This window comes from Aquarana catesbeiana, linkage group LG02 (assembly GCF_042186555.1).
Source record: "Aquarana catesbeiana isolate 2022-GZ linkage group LG02, ASM4218655v1, whole genome shotgun sequence".
Taxonomy (NCBI): Eukaryota; Metazoa; Chordata; class Amphibia; order Anura; family Ranidae; genus Aquarana; species Aquarana catesbeiana.
The window spans coordinates 443,772,919-443,792,920 of NC_133325.1; the positions used below are offsets into that span (position 1 = coordinate 443,772,919).

The 20,002-nt window shown below is 41.7% G+C and overlaps 1 protein-coding gene across 17 annotated transcripts in view; it reads left to right on the plus strand.

The window, feature by feature from the left end:
• Positions 1–20,002, plus strand: part of EPB41 (erythrocyte membrane protein band 4.1) — a 294,248-nt gene that overhangs the window by 38,340 nt on the left and 235,906 nt on the right. For 4 of the 17 annotated variants that reach the window (XM_073615548.1, XM_073615550.1, XM_073615551.1 and 1 more), the window contains exon 1: positions 4,781–4,939. The exons of 2 other annotated variants lie outside the window; for them this stretch is intronic. The gene's annotated coding sequence lies outside the window, so the exon portion shown is untranslated. Of the gene's footprint in view, positions 1–4,769; positions 4,940–20,002 lie in introns of those variants that run through there. 11 more of the 17 variants (XM_073615539.1, XM_073615545.1, XM_073615542.1 and 8 more) reach the window with 6 other exon arrangements.

A 20,002-nucleotide genomic window follows, 5' to 3' on the forward strand; every position in this document is an offset into this window, starting at 1 on the left:
TTGCGTTCGCCTTAGCGCGAGAGCAGGGGGGACAGGGGTGCTTTTTTTTTTTTTTTTTTTTTTTTTTCTTTATTATTATTATTTTTTTATCTTATTTTTAAACTGTTCCTTTCATTTTTTTTTTTTTTAATCATTTTTATTGTTATCTCAGGGAATGTAAATATCCCCTATCATAGCAATAGGTAGTGACAGGTACTCTTTTTTGCAAAAATTGGGGTCTATTAGACCCTAGATTTCTCCTCTGCCCTCAAAGCATCTGACCACACCAAGATCGGTGTGATAAAATGCTTTCCCAATTTCCCAATGGCGCTGTTTACATCCGGCGAAATCTAAGTCATAAAATGCTCGTAGCTTCCGGTTTCTTAGGCCATAGAGATGTTTGGAGCCACTCTGGTCTCTGATCAGCTCTATGGTCAGCTGGCTGAATCACCGGCTGCATTTTCAGGTTCCCTGTTGAGACAGGAGAGCCAGAGAAAAACACGGAAGACGTTGGGGGGGAGGGGCATTCCCTCCCACTGCTTGTAAAAGCAGTCTAGAGGCTAATTAGCCGCTAGGATTGCTTTTACATGAAAGCCGACCGCTGGCTGAAAAGAATGATACCAAGATGATACCTAAACCTGCAGGCATCATTCTGGTATAACCACTCAAAGTCGTGAATGGCGTACCTGAAGACAAAAAAATGGTTAACAATAAAGCACAGTAAACGGTAAGGTATAAAAAATTGCATACCTGAAAAGCAAACATGATAAAACATAATAACAATAAAACATTGCAGAATAGAATACAGTAAAAAAGAGCAGAACAATAGAGAGAGAATAGAGAGAGAGAGAGAACAATAAAACGACAACTATTTTTTTTTATTTTATATTTTTGTATGTGTTTTTTTTTTTTTTTTTACACTTTTTTTTGTAACTAACTTTTATAACTGTAACCGGTTCCAGGTTCGGGTCTCTCAAAATGCGATGGCATCTTGGGAGACCCTGTGAAAGTGTGCCTAGTCTGTGCAATGCTGTACCCTACGCTAATACTCAACTAGTGAATGGTAGCGTTCAAAACATTCACCAATGCAAAGACCAGGATTGTCAGGACAGGAGGGACAATAACAGAGGGTGTCACGCCTATATCCGCGCTTGCTGCAGACACGACATCTTTTTTGGGGGTTCGTTGGGTAGGGGTACTCGGGAGGACATAAAGAAAATGCCTCTCATGCAGCCGACTGCATTTGGTTGGGGATGTGAATGGGGGAAGTACGGGCGCTGCAGAAGCGGTGGGTTCCCAATTAGGATTGGCGAATGCAGCAGGAAGGGCACTATGGGCACGACGGGCCTGTGTTTGTCTTCTTGGTGGCAGCGGGACACTACTTGTGCTTGCCACCTCACCAGCTTGAACTGCACTTATGGGACTCGCCACGTCACCAAGTGTTACTGCAGTGCTGGTTTGACTACGACCGGGGTGTACTAGGCCGCTGGTGCTTGCCAGTTCACCAAAACGCTACCAAAAAAACTGTTAGCGATCGCAAGGATCAGGCCTGACTCTGCGAACGCTGCAGTTATGCGTTTAGTGTTTTGTAAGTGTCAGTGATCGATCGATACTGCACTTGGGTGGGCTGGGCCGGGCGGAGGGGCAAAACGCAGGTGCTAGCAGGTATCTGGGCTGATCCCGCTAACACTGCGTTTGTGGGAACCCTAAACTGCTGGGGACGCTAGTATAGATCTGATCGGATCAGATATTGATCCGATCAGATACTATACCACTAAGGGAGGCGTATGCTGCGTGCGTGGGTGTTAGCGGTACTGGCGCTAACCTGACACTGCTTGGGGCTGGTGCTTGCCAGTTCACCAAAACGCTACCAAAAAAACTGTTAGCGATCGCAGGGATCAGGCCTGACTCTGCGAACGCTGCAGTTATGCGTTTAGTGTTTTGTAAGTGACAGTGATCGATCGATACTGCACTTGGGTGGGCCGGGCAGAGGGGCAAAACGCAGGTGCTAGCGGGTATCTGGGCTGATCCCGCTAACACTGCGTTTTTGGGAACCCTAAACTGCTGGGGACGCTAGTATAGATCTGATCGGATCAGATATTGATCCGTACAGATACTATACCACTAAGGGAGGCGTATGCTGCGTGCGTGGGTGTTAGCGGTACTGGCGCTAATCTGACGCTGCCTGGGGCGACGCATATCACCGCCGGGCGATCAGGGGGCTAAACTTTTATTCGGTAATAAACGGCGGGTGCCCTGACACTATAAAAAATAAACGAACTAACCAGCGTCACCCGTAACAGTTATACGGTGATCAGTGGTGAAAGGGTTAACTAGGGGGCAATCAAGGGGTTAAAACATTTATTAGGTAGTATATGGGGGTCCCTGTCGCTATAAAACGCTGACGGCAAACCTAAATATTTACCTCACTAACTAGCGTCACCAGCGACACTAATACAGCGATCAGAAAAATGATCGCTTAGTGACACTGGTGACGGGGGGTGATCAAGGGGTTAAAACTTTATTAGGGGGGGTTAGGGGGGTATCCTAGACCTAAAGGGGGCCTAACACTCACTGCCCTAACACTGTAACTGTCACAAACTGACACTATGCAGTAATCAGAAAAAAAAAAAAAAAAATACTGCTAATGTCAGTTTGTGACGGGGGGGGGGGTGATTGGGGGGGGGATCGGGGGGCGATCGGGGGGGGATCGGGGGTGTAAGGTATGCCTGGCATGTTCTACTGTGTGTGTTTGTGTTGTGTGCACTTACATGTCTTCTCTCCTCGGCGCTGGACGGAAACTGCCAGACCGAGGAGAGATGACATCACATCCTCTGCCTGTGTGAAACTACACACAGGCAGAGGAGGATTCCCATTGGCTGGGAGCGATCGCGAGGGGGGGGCCACAATCGGATGGTCTCCCCCTCGCCTCCCGATGCTCCCAGTCAGATGCCGACCGCCGCTGGCACCGGGGGGGGGTCCGATCGGACCCCCCGCCCGCGGGAGGCAGATCACGTATATATACGTGATTCTGCCTGCCCGTGCCACTCTGCCGACGTATATCTACGTTAGGCGGTCGGCAAGTGGTTAAGGTACAAGGAGCTTATAGTCACCAGTCAGGTGAGCATCTCGTGTTTGTGGGTTCTCTCTGATGCCGATATTACAAGGTCATAGAGTGCTGTGGAGTTATTGCTGAATATGGTCAGATCATGTATTGCACAAATTAGGGATGCATCGAAATTTCGGCCACCGAAACATATCGGCCGAAAATGGCCCTTTTGGCAAAAAGCCAAAAGAGAATTCTTGCCGATACTGGCGCCGAAAATGGAGGGGGACGTGGGTTGCTCCGCCTCCGCCCCTGGTGCTGCCTATCAGGGGGGCTTCCTATATCGTAGAAGAGAGGAGAGCCGCCGCCTGTTTGATTACAGCACCGGGAACATCACAGCTTTCATTTCAATAGCTGTGTGTTCCCCGCTACGTGCCGTCACATACAGCCCCTCCCCCTTGTCCGGGCACTTTGATAGACAGGTCACCAGTCCCAGGATTGACGAAATGAAAGCTGTGATGTTCCTGGTGCTGTAATCAAACAGGCGGCGGCTCTCCTCTCCCTTCACTGGCTGCCCTACTGGGGGACACTGGCTGCAATGGGGACACTGGCTGGCTGCATCTGACGGGCACTGGTGAAGCTGCATTGATCTCTTGTATCATGTCCGCAGTCTGACTCTCTGACCATGTCCATAGTCTCTGACCATCTCCTGTACCATGTCCCCAGTCTCTGACCATCTCCTGTACCATGTCCAAAGTCTCTGACCGTCTCCTGTACCATGTCCCCAGTCTCTGACCGTCTCCTGTACCATGTCCCCAGTCTCTGACCGTCTCCTGTACCATGTCCAAAGTCTCTGACCGTCTCCTGTACCATGTCCCCAGTCTCTGACCGTCTCCTGTACCATGTCCCCAGTCTCTGACCGTCTCCTGTACCATGTCCAAAGTCTCTGACCGTCTCCTGTACCATGTCCCCAGTCTCTGACCATCTCCTGTACCATGTCGCCAGTCTCTGATCCTCTATTGTACCATGTCGCCAGTCTCTGACCATCTCCTGTACCATGTCCCCAGTCTCTGACCGTCTCCTGTACCATGTCGCCAGTCTCTGACCATCTCCTGTACCATGTCGCCAGTCTCTGATCCTCTATTGTACCATGTCGCCAGTCTCTGACCATCTCCTGTATAAAAATATTTTTAAAAACAGTCACTTTCGGTGTCGGTGTTGTTTTGGTATCTGTTTCGGTTTTTGAGATAAAGGAAGATTTATTTTTGGTATTGTTTCAGCACCAAAAAACCCATTCGGTGCATCCCTAGCACAAATGACTACACTCTCACAGCTATAGACAGCTTATGTTATCTGCCTACCTAGTATTTTGTGACCTGAAAAGAGTATATTACACCATTTACTTTTTGTTAATAGTGCAGGTGATTGAGTTAAATTCTGATATGAAGGCCAGGCCACAGCAGTTATTCTTTTCCTTTTTAAGCATGTCATGTGTACTGGCAGATGATGAAACTAGTTGTCAGATTTACCTTATTTTTGTTTTACTATTATGGCCTACTATGATAGTGCTTTGTGATTAAGTCCGAATATTGTTGTTTTGTGTAGTGGTAACACTCTGAAGACTTTTGCATAGTATGCGGTTTCCTTACTACACCAGTAAATAATATGAATTTAGAGACTAGAGAGAAAAAAAGGAAGTGTGTGCACCGGAGGTGACTTGATGAAATATTTGCTTGAGAAGGGCTTTTTGCAATGTGGGTGAGCTATTGTTTAGGGAGGGACTGGCTTTTTTTCTGGTTCTGGGTGTGGATTTAGCAAAGATTAATACTGTCTCGTCGTTGCCTGATTGCATTTTTCTCTGCATGCAAATCAATACTTCTCCAGAGGGAATATCACTCTTAGTGGTATAAAGAGGTAAGTAGATTGTGTAATCCTCCCTAGGGGCTTATTACATTTCAAGCAATGTTGGCTTGTTTTTTATTTTTTTTATTATTATTTATCCTCAAGTTACATTTTTTACCTTGCCTCAAACTATTTTCTTTTTTGTTACCATTGCCTTGATTTCCTTTATTTGTTTTGTATTTATATGCAATCCTTGTGAGTTTCTATTTTATGCTCCTTTTGAACATTTCCAGTAAACATTCTACAGCCTTTACCTTTGCTAGATAGATAAAGTAGCTGAACTGTATATTGGGGGAGTCCTTTTTTTTTGTTTGTTTTTTTTTTTACTGTGTTTGTATTTTTCCATACAATGTAAAAAAAATCTTGCTCAAGATCAACATACAAGGTTGAAACTGTTAAAATATTTATAATGTTCAGTGTTCCTCCAGAAAATTCAGATTAAAGAAGGGCTTGAACTACATTTGTGATTTTCTTCATTGCTTAACAGTACAATACTCTTTTGACATTTGCAATTTGGTGATATTAAGTGATTAAAACTCTTGTGTACCAGCACCCTTAACACACCCCACTTGCACACATGACTCAGTATAAACAGTTTATTTACTGAGTTTCATAGTTATGAGGCTACTTTTCCCTGCTGAGTTCTGACACCCTCCCATCCATGTCCAGCAGAGATATTATTCTCTGCTTCTTTCTTCTCACTCATTTGTCTTCCTAGGGCAGAAATCTTTCCTAAACATCTTGCAGCTGGAGTATCCATCTAATAATAAGATGCTTGAATGTTTAGGCAGATCCTGCACCTGAGACAGCCACACAAGCTTTGAGACTTCTTGCTGCTGAGCAGATGGTTAGTTCAACAAAACAAAACAAAAATGTGTCTGTGTGCTCGTGTCCATGTGGGTTTATACATACATCGCAGGATAAAAGTAGAATTGTTCTAGAAGGAGCGTGTTTTTCATACATGATATAGTTCAGTGCTCACACCACATAAACAACTTTATTGGGGGAGGGGGAGGACCTGGTATTGTTTTTAGATAGATGGATAGATAGACGGATAAATAATATTATGCGATTCTAGTTTTTTAGCATACATTTCCTCCAGGTTCAGAAATAAGTATAAGACCTGATGTTAGAAATTTTCAAGATTTTGCATTCATGTATATGTGATTTTCTGTTACACTCAAATATTTTTTAGAACGTAATAGCGCACGCATTTTACATCCCCATGCCGTAGATTCATAAATAGAAATGTTATCAAATGCAAGGTATGCCTAAAGATTCTTAGCTGTCTCCATAGGATTTTTGTTCGCTGATTAAGGGCCAGTTCACACTAGTGCGATTTCAGAGTCGGATGTGATTCGCACCACACTGCAGTGAAAATCATATGCGATCTCTGTGCGATGTGATTTCAGCCATAAAGATCATATGGCTGAATTTGCATCAAACTTGCACAGGACCCTTTTTTTTTTTTTTTGTCCGCAGCAGAATCGGATTGCATGGGTGTTGTCACCCATGCGATCCGATTCCTGTCCGAGTTTGCAGATCGCACTGCGATATGCGAACTGATTTGGTGGTGTCATTAACTTTTACTTAACACTCCCAGCAGTTCCATAGGGCAGTGTGAACTGCCGCCTGGAAACATGCGATGTGGGAACCTGCAGTGGATTTGCAGGGTTCCCGCATCACAGCAGTATGAACCGGCCCTTACAGTGGTACAACTTAGCTTTGCACTGATCTTTGCAAAATGTCTTCCTATTTTATCAACCTATCTTCAGAACTATGGACTATGGAAAGAATAATTAGTTAGAACTCTTTTTGTAACCCTTTCTAGTTTTATATTCTTCTAACAATTTTGCCCTCTTGATTGGGTCATATTGCACTTCAAGAAAATTTGTGAAAGAGCAAGAACCAAAATTACTTGATACCAATTAAAGAATGTTACCCCAGCATTTCATATTCCTGATAGGTGTATGTTGTACCATGTACTTGTGTTTAAAAAGTCCTGTTTGCTTTGCATTGCTTACTTTATTATTATTATTATTCAGGATTTATATAGCACCAACAGCGTGTGCAGTGCTTTACAACATAAGAGCAGATAGTACAGTTACAATACAAATAAATACAGAAGGAATCGGAGGGCCCTGCTTCCTTTGTGTGAACTGCACGGTGTTCCTAGCGGTCCCCTGCTTACCTATTTCAAACTGACCACGCTAAGCATAAGAGCACATCCATCTCAGCGTGGTGAGTTTTCTGGCTGTGCAAGGAGTAGGGTTGCCACCTCATCCATTTAAACCCGAACACATATTAATTAAACAGGTTCTGTGGCTGAATAAAGTGGTAGGTAAACTCACGTGGTGTCTAATCTGCATTAAATTGGCCTCAGAACCTGTGTAAGTCATGTGTTCGGGCTTAAAGGGATGAGGTGGCAACCCTAGCTAGGAGTACAACTTGCCTTTCTTCCAATGGCTAAGATGTCTATTGACACGACCCCACCCCCCCCCCTTTTGCACAGTCCAGTGTTATGCGGTTTCTCCACCAACACCACATTTTTTAAACTATACACATGTACACAAATATTTTGCCTTTCGTTTCAATTTTTACACAGATGTGGTTTTTTACAGGGTAAGGGGTCCACATATACTTTAACATATTTATAAAATGTAAATATCTTAGAGGTTACCGTCCTTTTTTTCATCAGTGGAAAACTCTAGGCTACATATGTCAAACACAAGACCCATGGGCCAAATTCAGCCCTCCAGACCTTGTCACGTGACCCTTGCACCCAGTTTTGCAGCTGGAACATGGCGGGACTTTGTTCTGTCACCTACGGCTCTCACCCTTCACTCCCTGCTGTCACTTGCAAACACAGAAGCTTTTGCTCTCAGTGACTCCTGGAAGCGCATACACTTATGGCATGGATAGATCTCCATAATCAGAGAGAGAGAGAAACCCTGCACTTTGTATATAGTGTACGTCTGACATCATGGGCCCCACTTGCACAAAAGTGATTCTATAGAGACTAGTCCAGTGTCTCTTAGGATCCTGGCAATGGTGATTTTTCATCAGTGTCAAGATTGCATGTGTGTAATGACCTTAAGCCTGGGTTCACACTATAGCGATGCAGGAACCAGCGTGATTCCATTGCTGGTTTCGGCATCGCATCCCTCCTGAAGACAGTTCACACTGCCCTTTACGAACTGCTGCAGTGTCAATACAGTGTTCATGACACGCACCAGATCCGTTCACAGATCGCAGTGTGAACTGTGGATTCGGTCAGGTATCAGATTGCATGGGTGTAAACACCCATGCGATACGATTCCACTGCGGGGGAAAAAGTCCCTGGACCCTTTTTGTGCATTGGAGTCGCACAAAAAAGGTGCAGGGCTGAACTCGCTTTGCATAGACATCATATGTGATCTGCACAGCAATGCGGGTGCGAATCACATGCAATGTCTGTGTTCGCATATGTGTGAACCTAGGCTAAAGGGTTGATTTACTAAAGGCAAATAGGCTTTTCACTTTACGAGGGAATTTTCCCTTCACTTGGTGAATGAGGTGAAGCTCTGCTGACTTCCACCATCCAATCATGTGTAAGCGAGAGTCATGGTTTTTTAATTTTCCTTGTACATGAACATGATTGGGTATTCTTTGCAATGAAACCCCATTTGCTAAGTTAAGGGAAAATTTTCTTGCGAAGTGAACAGTCTGTTTCCTTTTCGTAATCTATTCTCTAAGGGTTCAGGCAGAGGCAAAACTAAAAAATAAAAATTTGCTAAAAAAGGAGATTTGGTAACTTTTACATTTTAAGCCTGCACAGTTGAATTGTTAAAGAAGTATATCCAAAGCTCGTTTGGCTGTACTATTGTGGATCACAGGAGTGCAGTTAGCTTTGCACTCCAGTGACCCGTTTTTAGCTTTCAGCAGACAGCGAAGGCTTGGGACCATATTGTTGGGATCCGTCCACATGCCTGAGCCGGCCGCTCCCGCCCCCTCCACAGCCCAGCGCTCCAGTGAGCGTGCGGGGGTGGGTGGGGGGGGAGACAGAGCAGAGAGTGGTGGAAGCGGGAAGTCACCAGCTCTCTGCTCGCAGAGCTGTGAGAACCGAGTGATCGGCTGTGTTTGATCGCTCAGTTTTCAGTGTTAGAGCCGGCAGGGGACAGCTGCAGCATTGGACCAATGCTGCATCTGGCTAGGTAAGTATGATTCACAAAAAAAAGCTAATCCCATACATCTCTTATAAAGAAGCATTCAGATCTTGCAAAAAGCCCAGTGCTGACAAGTTTTCTTTAAAATTGTAAAATACCTGTAGTGATCATTTTAAATAAGATTGTTCTCATGGCTTTTTTAAGTGTTCATATACATTTTCTTCTGAAAGTTTCTTTTGAAAAGATTCTATTTTTTTTCAGATTGTGCCTTTTTACATACAGTAGGTCCAAGTTGTAGGTTGCTGTGGGTAGCAGTCAGTCAGTCGTGCATGCACCATATGATATGATGTACAAGGTTATGACAACTCTAATGCCCTCAGTTCACTGCTTAAATTATCTGATGGGGATAACTAGTCTTATGTGGGAATTCTTTGTGAGAGCAGCTGCTTGTTCTGAGAATAAATGCTCATTTTTAATATTATTAATCTATGTAAGAAAAAATTATCTTGTCATATGACCATATTGTTGGCTTTTTAGTTTCTTTACTACATATATTTGTGTAGGTGTTCCTATCTATGTGAAAAGCTTTATAAGGTACATGAGTGTATGAATACATGTTGAATTTTTTTTTTTCTGCCTTTGCCTCTAATTTTGCATATGCATGCACATTTATGTACATATGGCATTGAAATGCATTCTGTTGGTCAAAATATTAATTTATTCTGGCCATTGGAATACAGTTACAGTTGTGCTCATAAGTTTACATACCCTGGCAGAATTTATGATTTCTTGGCCATTTTTCAGAGAATATGAATGATAAAACAAAAAAATTTCTTTCACTCATGGTTAGTGTTTGGCTGAAGCCATTTATTATCAATCAACTGTGTTTACTCATATTTTTTTTATATCATAATGACAACAGAAACTACCCAAATGACCCTGATCAAAAGCTTATATACCCTGATATTTTTTGCCTGATAACATGCACACAAGTTGACATAAAGGGGTTTGAATAGCTATTAAAGGTAATCATCCTCACCTGTGTGTGTGTGTGTGTGTGTGTGTGTGTGTGTATAAAAGGTCAGTGAGTTTCTGGACTCCTTATATCCAAGGAATTGAGAATGCCTATTTGCAATGTTCAAACTCTAATCAAGAAGTGGAAAATGAGGGGTTCTGTTGAAACCAAACCACAGTCAGGTAGACCAACAAAAATTTCAGCCACAACTGCCAGGAAAATTGTTTGGGATGCAAAGAAAAACCCACAAATAACTTCAGGTTAAATACAGGATTCTCTGAAAACATGTGGTGTGGCTGTTTCAAGATGCACAATAAGGAGGCACTTGAAGAAAGATGGACTGCATGGTCGAGTCGCCAGAAGAAAGCCATTACTATGCAAATGCCACAAAGTATCCCACTTACAATACGCCAAACAGTGCAGAGACAAGCCTCAAACCTTCTGGCACAAAGTCATTTGGAGTAATGAGACCAAAATTGAGCTTTTTGGCCACAACCATAAACGCTACATATGGAGAGGAGTCAACAAGGCCTATGATGAAAGGTACGGAGGTGGTTCGCTGAAGTTTTGGGGATGTGTGAGCTACAAAGGCACAAGAAATTTGGTCCAAATTGATGGCAGTATGTTATCAAAAAATGATGGAGAAACATTTGCATTCATCAGCCAGGAAGCTGCGCATGGGACGTACTTGGACATTCCAACATGACAAGGATCCAAAACACAAGGCCAAGTCGACCTGTCATTGGCTACAGCAGAATAAAGTGAAGGTTCTGGAGTGGCCATCTTAGTCTCCTGACCTTAATATCATTGAGCCACTCTGGGGAGATCTCAAACGTGCAGTTCATGCAAGACAGCCCAAGAATTTACAGGAACTGCAGGCTTTTTGCCAAGAGGAATGGGCAGCCATCTGAGAAGATAGAGAACCTCATCCACAAAAGACTTCAAGCTGTCATTGATGTTAAAGACAATACACGGTATTAAGAACTGGGGTATGTAAACTTTTGATCAGGGTCATTTGGGTAGTTTTTGTTGTCATTATGATTTAAAAAGAGTAAACACAGTTGATTGATGATAAATGGCTTCAGGCAAACACTAACCATGAATGAAAAATGCTTTTGTGTTATTTATATTCTCTGAAAAATGGCCAAGAAATCATAAATTCTACCAGGGTATTTAAACTTATGAGCACAACTGTACATGCATACGCTCGTAAATTATGCCTAAGTTCCTCTCCGAATGTACCTTTTTGATGGATGGATTTTTTTTTTTCTGTCTGTATTCTGTTTCTCTTCAAATATGCCTGTAAAAGCCTATGTGTACTTGGCCACATAGGCTGACATAGAACTGCATTTACAGGCTTAAAAAAGGGGGAAAAAAAAAAGGTGTGTGTGTGTGCCCTTAAAAGAAGTTGTAAAGGCAGAAGTTTTTTTTTATCTTTATACATTCTATAAGTTTAAGATAAAAAAACTTCTGTGTATAGAAGCCTCCCAGCACCCCCCAGTTACCTACCTGACCTCTTCCTCTCTCCAGCATTGTCCACGATCCCCTCAGCCATCCAAACACTCCTCCTGATTGGCTGATACAGAACAATGGCTGTCAATCAAAGTCAGCTAATCAGGGCAGAGAGGGGGCGGGCCAGATTGGGGCTCCATGTCTGAATGGATACACAGGGCTCTGACTTGGGTTGAGTGACAACCTGTAACAAGCTGCTGGCAATGGGGCACTCAAAGGAGGGAGGGGCTAGGAGCAGTAAAGAGGGACCCGAGAAGAGGAGGATCTGGGGTACTCTGTGTACCAACTGCACAGAGCAGGTAAGTATAACATGTTTGTTATTTAAAAAAAAAAAAAAAAAAGCGAGCCTTTACAATCACTTTAAAGTGGAACTTTACTCTCCAATCAACATTGTCTATTTTTAATTCTCATGCTGCTAGCATTAGTAAATAGATCATAGTTGCTTGTTTTAAACTTTTTTTTTTATTTTTTTTATTACATTTATTCAGTTGCTTCCTGTTTTCTTGCCTAGGTAAGTTATGTCATACATCCCAGGAGTCTTCGGGAGAGGAGGAGGGTTTTTCTCAGCTAAGCACACTCTCCTGCATTCATGCTTGAGCTAAGGGCAGATGGAATTCAGGAAGTAAATGCTACATGAATCATTTGCCCTTACTCCAGATGGCTACAGCCAGAAATACCAGGGGGGTGTTTTTCAAAGTGATTTCTCAACAAAATAAAGCAAAGAAAGACATGGATGGGTGGGGGAGTTTACTTTGAATATTACAACATATAATTTAATATTGTTTTTGGTTTGTGGTGCTCATATGCGGTATAGATCTGCTTTAAAGCGGAGATCCAGCCCCCCCACCCCCCACCACCACCAAAAAATTAAGTCAGCAGCTACAAATACTGTAGCTGCTGACTTTTAATATTAGGACACTTAACCTGTCCAGGGATCCAACAATGTCGGCACTCCAGCTGACTTTTTAATTGGTTCTCAGGTGCGGCCTCTGCCATTCCTTGTAAGGGAAACCGGCAGTGAAGATTCCCTACTGCTCATGCACGAATCGCGCTGTGTGAATGGCCCGGCATCGGGGGAAGGAGGAGGGGGGCGAACTTCTTGGGGACCTCGATGCAGCTCCGATGGGTGGATCTCCACTTTAATGTCTGAATGGCATAAGGTGATTGTGCCCCATACATACCAGAGTCTACCACCGCTTGTAAAAGCAATCCAGCCACTATTTTGCCCCTAAGATTGCTTTTACAAGAAAGTGCTCTGCTGGCACTAAAAAAAAAAAAAAAAAAAAAGATGATGCAGCTGCAGAAGACTTCCTGGTATAACCACTCAAAGTCGGGCGATGTACCTGTGTGGCGACAAGTGGTTATAGTCTGATGTAAACCAAATATTTATATACTTAGTGGGAAAATGATGGTATTGGCCCTTTTTTCTTTGTTGATGTAAAAAGGTAAATAAAAGCACAACCGTTTTACTGTTGGCAGCTTGCCCAATATACACTGAATAGTTGATGTACACAATTAGAATGATTTTTTCCTGATGGTGATAACTGGCACACGAGCATTCAAATTCTGTGTGTTCTTCCCAGCCTATCTCTGCCACCTTTCCTGTTTAGCTCACTGTGTTTGTATTTTTATTACGCATTTAATGAGCTTGTCTACCTAATGGTATTATCAGGATGAGTGTTTAACTCTGGAGAAGGGATTGTGTCTTTTGTAGATTAAGTTGTTTCTTCTGAGTCTTATGTAAAAGACGATTATCTTTGCATGTATATTGGCCTAGAATTCTATACATAGTTCTGGGGGATAAAATTGAAAAATCTGGTTTTGTCACACTTCGATTTTAAAACGAGCCATAGTAGTTTTGAAATTTGTCTACAGAATGACATAAAAAGAGTTGCAGAAACACACAGGAGGGTGCGAAAATTTTTGAATACAAAAAGACATTGATATTCACATGCTGATAAAAACATCAAGCAATGCTGATAAACTCCAGCTGGATGCATTGAAACTCTTCCTAGGACCAAATGGTTGGAAAGTTGATGCATTTCAGGGGGAGTCATTTCCCCTTTCCTCAGATGTGAACCGGCCCAAAAAAGCCAGCTTGATTTACATGTCATGCGATTCAAAACGCATCTAATTCGCATCTACAGTATATGAATGGAGCCTTAGTGTCACTGGTGATGTCAGTGTCAGTTAACCAGTGTCAGAATGTGTGGTGTCCCTGGACGACATTTGAAATGAAATGCGTAGGGAGGGGCGACGTGCTGACGTCACCATGTTCGCACAGGTCCCAGAGTGATGGGCTGCAATCTTGAGCCGGGCGACTTGTTTCCATGCTTTATTTTATCTACTTAATTGTGAGCGCACTACAGCTCTTTATTATTAAAATACCCTAAGATTTTACACTATGGAAACTTTTTATTTCTTCATGGGGTTCTTTTATCATTGCGCTCTATATGAGTGATGGAAGCCTATGAAGACGCTGTGGCTGTGACCATTGCTGTGTCCATTAAAGGGCCTGGCTGGGTATTGAGCCAAAAGCGCTTGTGATCTCCCATAATAGGAGATCATAAGGAGTTGGTAAACGGAAGTGAATCTAGTGGTGGAAGTCATCTCTTCTTTTCACATCACGTTTCTTTGGGTGTATTATTCGTCATTTCCATGCTGATGTCACTACATTGGATAGACTTTATTGTCATTTCTTGCTCATTTTATTCAAGCTTTCAGATGATTAGCGCAACAGGAAGTTGCTGCTTTTTTGCACATATATAATTTTTCATTTATTTTTGATAGCTCCGTAATTACTTTTTGCTTACGTGTGTGTGTGTGTGTGTGTGTGTGTGTGTGTGTGTGTGTTATACGTTTGTAGATACTATAATTTTCACACAAAACCAATTAATATACTTTTTTTTTTTTTGGATTTTTTTTTTTTTTTTTTAACAAAGACATGTAGCAGAATAAAATGTGGCCTAAATTTCTGAAGAAACTTTATTTTTTAAAATTTTGTTTATGAGATATGTTTTAATAGCAAAAAGTAAAAAAAATAACCTAATTGTCAGTTAAATTAGCACAGCACCAGTAGGAGTGGGTACCTGTAAAATACAGGTTTCTGCTCCATCCTCTCCCCCAAAAGGTGCCAAATGTGGGAGTGGGGTGGGGGGAAGTGAGCAAGCGGAGCTTCCCCCTTTTAGGAGGAGCTCCGCTTTAAGTGCAGTACACAGCATACATATTTTACTCCCAAGTGTCCACAGGGAAGATCTATACACTCAGCTCTACCCAGTATTCATGTTATCAGGGATATCCACACGGCACATTATATAGCACACCCAGTATCCAGGTCACCAGTGAGATCCCGGCAAGCACAGTTTACCCTTCCAGTATTCATGTCAACAGTTAGATCTGCACCTCAACACATACTGCTCAGTTCCAAGATGATGAACTACAGCACTCACAAGCTTTACTTGTCACGCCTCATAAACCAACCGTAGTCTCCTTTTTATAGAGTGGTGGTACTCTGTCACTTTGGCCAATTTGTTGGGAAGGTTAAAAAACACAAATTGCTGCAAAAACGCATTACATGCATACAAATAAATGTTATGCATACCATACCATGAAGTATATTGAACCAAAAAAGCACAGTTTTGCGATGAAAAAGGTCCTTGACCCTCTCCAAATATGCAGCAGCTGAAAAAAGCATAGATGTGAATGTTAAATGAACTGTAGTGCATTTCTGCAAAAAGCACCAAAAAACAAATGGGTGGGTACCGGGCCTAAGACCTACATAGTTACATAATGGACTTAAAAAAAAAAATAAAATTGGCCCTTCATAGTACAAAAAGAGCAAATAATCGCTACTGTAAGGGGTTTGTTTTTTTTACTGTGCAACAGTGAAAGTAATATTTACAGTAGTGATTATTTGCTCTTTTTGTACTATAGAGGGCTAATTTTAGTTCTTTTTAATCCAATTATGTTACTTATGTTATAAAAATAGTAATCAATTAACTTCATAATCAATTAGTTGTTTGGCCCTACTTCGTTCTGTCCTTTCCAAGAGAAATCTACATCCAAAAGGAAGCGTGGAGTTGTTACTTCCCAGCCACAAGAGTTACATGTTCAGATCGAACACCCCTGCATTTCTACACGTTTTTCTTTGCACCTAACTCAGACAGTACACGGGTGATTTGCTGGCTTTTTTTCTCTGGCTGTGCCATCTGGCAGGGGTAGCTGAATCTCAAACTGGCTTAATGTATGAACAGAATTAAAAATCCTTTCACAAAGTGGTTCACAACATACCGATCTATTTCAAGTGCATGTTTAGCTTTCTGCACAGAGTTTGCTGTAAGTGAATAACAAACCATTTGTCAAGTAAGTGCTGGGAATTCTTAAAGGAAATCCACGGTTGCCTCTGGAAAGAAGTGTCTGATAACAGGGATGTTTTATTGTCACGTAGCAGGAAAGACACAATATGGGTTTATTTTATTTCACTGTCAGTGTCAGCAAAATAAGGGCTGCTTTTATTTTTATTTTTTATTTTTCAATCAGCAGTTTAAGATAACCGAATTTTACAATACTGTTAATTCTAATAAAGGAGTATTGTATGGTATATGGTGTATGGCCTGTCTCAGCAGATGACCATGGCAGACCAGTGGCTGTGAGAATCTTGGGTTGGCAACATTTGGCCGCCTTAGTATATACAGTGGAACCTCGAATTATGAGCATAATCCGTTCCAGGAGAATGCTCGTAATCCAAAGTACTTGCATATCAAAGCGAGTTTTCCCATTGAAGTCAATGGAAACGAAAATAATTTTGTTCCGCATCGACTTCAATGGGATGCAATAACGCATGCGGCCAGAGGCAGGGGGGGCGCCGGAGAGCCTCGGAAACTGCCGAAAAGGCCCGAGCACACTTCGGCGGACCTCGGAAAGACTTCCTACCCAAGATTTGCCGAGGTCAGCCGAAGTGTCCTCGGGGCTTTCCGTGCATTTCCGAATGGCACTGATTGGCTGCGATCGGCGACATTCGGCTCTGCTCGGCTCCGGCGCCCCCCCACCTCAGGCCAAAAGCGCTACTGCACACCGCTTTGGCCTGAATCTTGCTCATCTTGCGAGACAACACTCGCAAACCAAGTTACGATTTTTAAAAATACAGTGCTCGTATTGCGAAACGCTCGTTAACTGCGTTACTCACAATCCGAGGTTCCACTGTAGTGTCAACAATTTGCGCAGCACCTACAAAATGATTACCTCCTAAGTGTTCTAGTTTTTAGTCAACTCAAAAACGTGCTGGCCTTTGTGCCTAGTTTTCTTGACTTTTTTGCCATCTGTGTCTTATTGAGGAGATTTCACTTCACTAACCAAAACAGCAAGTCAGAGGAAAACCTGACTGGGGTTCTAACCCCACTTCACTCCATTCAAAATGAATAAATATAGCTTTGCCTTTAGTTATACTTTTTAAGATAAATACACATTACCTTATTGCTAGATTTGTGTGCACCCGACTACTGAGAATTTTTGGCCCGAAGTATACCTAAAAGCAAATGAAAACCTTACCAATTCTCAAGTGAATGTAAGAAAGCAGTTTTTCTATGTTTGTTTGGTTTTTTTTTTTTGTTTTTTGTTTTTCTTCTTCCATTTTTACTCTTGCTTTTTTCTGAATACTTAAAATTCTTTAGCAGTTGCAGGTATGTGATAATGAATCTAGCAACTTTGTTTTACAAAATGTACTTTATGATGCATAATAGGAGATATTTGCATATGGTAAATATGGTAACTTGTGCTGAGTGTTTTATCATAATAATCTAAGCATGTATAAGGGTGTTGGAGCATGGCGCTATTGTATTAAAGGCTTTCCTCTCCCGTCTATGCAGAGGCATTGCTATGGTTGTAAAAGACCTGGGGCACGTCTGGGGGTAACTCCAAATTCCATTTGCCCTACACAAATCCCAGCTCCCCCCCCCTTGCGCTAATCCTTTGCTGCAAGTAGCCAACTTCCCAAGCACTAATTCCCCCCCCCCTTCAGTACAAAGTACAAATCCCCTCCCACCAAATTCACCTCCACAACACAAATGTTCCCAGCACTAATTGTCCCTTCCCATTCTTCCCCCCAATTCCACCTCCTTAACACAAATTCTTCCCCTCCAGTACTTCCTCTCTTTCCTGAAATACCCCACCAGCACAAACCATCTCCTCCTCTCACAAAATACCAGCTCCCAACACAAATCATCTTTCCCTAAATATTCCCCAAAAAACGCACCAAGCATTTTTTTGGAAATGGTCAGACTTTTTTTCCCGCAGCAGGTTGGGTTTTTGGTTCCATAGACTTCAATGGAAATGCATCAAAAACAAAGTGCTTGCGTTTTTGATGTCTCAGCTGCATTTTTGCTAGTTTTTCCTGCAAGACAACAAACGCCACCCCGAAACGCATTAAAAACACATCACAAACGTGTATGACAAAAAACACAGGGAAAACCTCAACCTGCATAGGTGTGAACCAGGCCTTTAGAGAATATCGCCCTTTCTTAGCCTTGAGGATTGAGGCACACATGTTACTGTAGAGAAATGTTTGTCGCAGTCAAAAAGATATATATGTATGCAGTCCCCTACAAACATCCGACTTCCAAACGGAAGGAAGCAACAGGAAGTGAGAGGAAATCTAACCCTAGGAAGGGAAATTCTCTCCTGTAAGAGTTATTATGGGGAAAAAGGTGTCTCTACTGATGCTTTATCACCAAGGCTTGTTTCCATAACAACCCAAAATTTTCCAAATCCAATTGTCATTGGAACGGAAAGTGGGGTGAAATCTTCTGAATAGAGGCACAGACAGCAAAAAAAGTTACACGGGTGTTAACCCTTCCCTATCCAAAAAGCTTAAAAGTTTATTTCTGATTGGAGCTACACTTCAAAAATGTACCTGTTCCGACTTACAAACAGATTCAACTTAAGAACAAACCTACAGACCCTATCTTGTTTGTAACCCGGGGAATATATATAATATATTCTCTATCACTTTTTTTTTTGTGTGTGTCCATACACAATTAAACAATATGTTTTTAGGAAGAGCAGACTTTTAAAATATATTTTGATAAAGGTTCAAAATGAATTGCTTACATGCACTTGTAAAAATGAAGTACTTGCAAGACCCGATTGTTGCCTTTTTTTAGCATTTAATAAACAGGAAGCCAACAGAAACAGCTTGAAGGAAATAATAGATATAGCAACATACCACCCACCTATTGAGCTTGTGACTTTCAAAATCTGTTGAAAAACAGTGTTTACTACTTTAGCAAGTTAGGCCTCTTTGCTATTTCCCTCTCTCCTAACATTTTTTGTTAATTTGGATAGAGTTACCAAAGAAATGCAAAAAAAGTTATTATGTTTTGCTTGAACATCTGCTTATTATGTAACTTGCCCTGTATAGCTACCTCTACACAGAGCCAAGTTTTCAACTCGAATGGAGGGTTCAGAAATGATTCTCTAACCGTCTGTATATAAAGATTGAGAACCTCAAAAAACAGGCGGACTTTGTCTTCACATAATGAGAGGAAACCTTGTTAAAAAGTTATATTTTATTAAAAATAGGTTAAAGAACATAGAGACAAGCAACACCCTATATGGACACGGTCAACAAATACCCAATAGTGCAAATATAGAGGTTGGATCCTTAATAGAAGAGTTAGTGCTCATAGGGATATAACCTATATCTGAATAGAAAGGTCTGATCCAACATCGCCTCCACACTTGCTTTTCAACGCGTTTCACTAAATAGCTTCCTCAGGACAGTACTGGGTAGGTGCTGATATATATTTTTCTGTTTTGCTTTTTATTTTTAAGTATAAGTATCACATCTGTATATGCATAAAAGTAGTCATTAAGTAAACAGGTGTTTATTAATGTGATATATATATATATATATATATATATATATATATATATATATATATATATATATATATATATATATATATATATATATTTCTGTTTTTTTATTTTTGAATTATATCAGCACCTACCCGGTACTGTCCTGAGGAAGCTACTATTTAGTGAAATGCTTTGACAAGCAAGTGTGGAGGCAATGTTGAATCAGACCTTTCTATTCAGATATGTTATAACCCTATGAGTACTAACTCTTCTATTTAGGATCCAACCTCTATATTCACCGCTATTGGGTATTTGTTGACTGTGTCCATATAGGGTGTTGCTTGTATGTCTCTATGTTCTTTTAACCTATTTGTAATAAAATCTATAACTTTTTAACAAGGTTTCCTCTCATTATGTGCCCACTAAGTCCGCCTGTTTTTTTGAGGTTCTCAATCCTTACACATATATATTTGGATGTTAGCATGGTAGGGGTCCTCCGTTTCTCTGTGTATAGAGAAAAGCTTGAAGCAAATCTTTGCCAGTAACTTA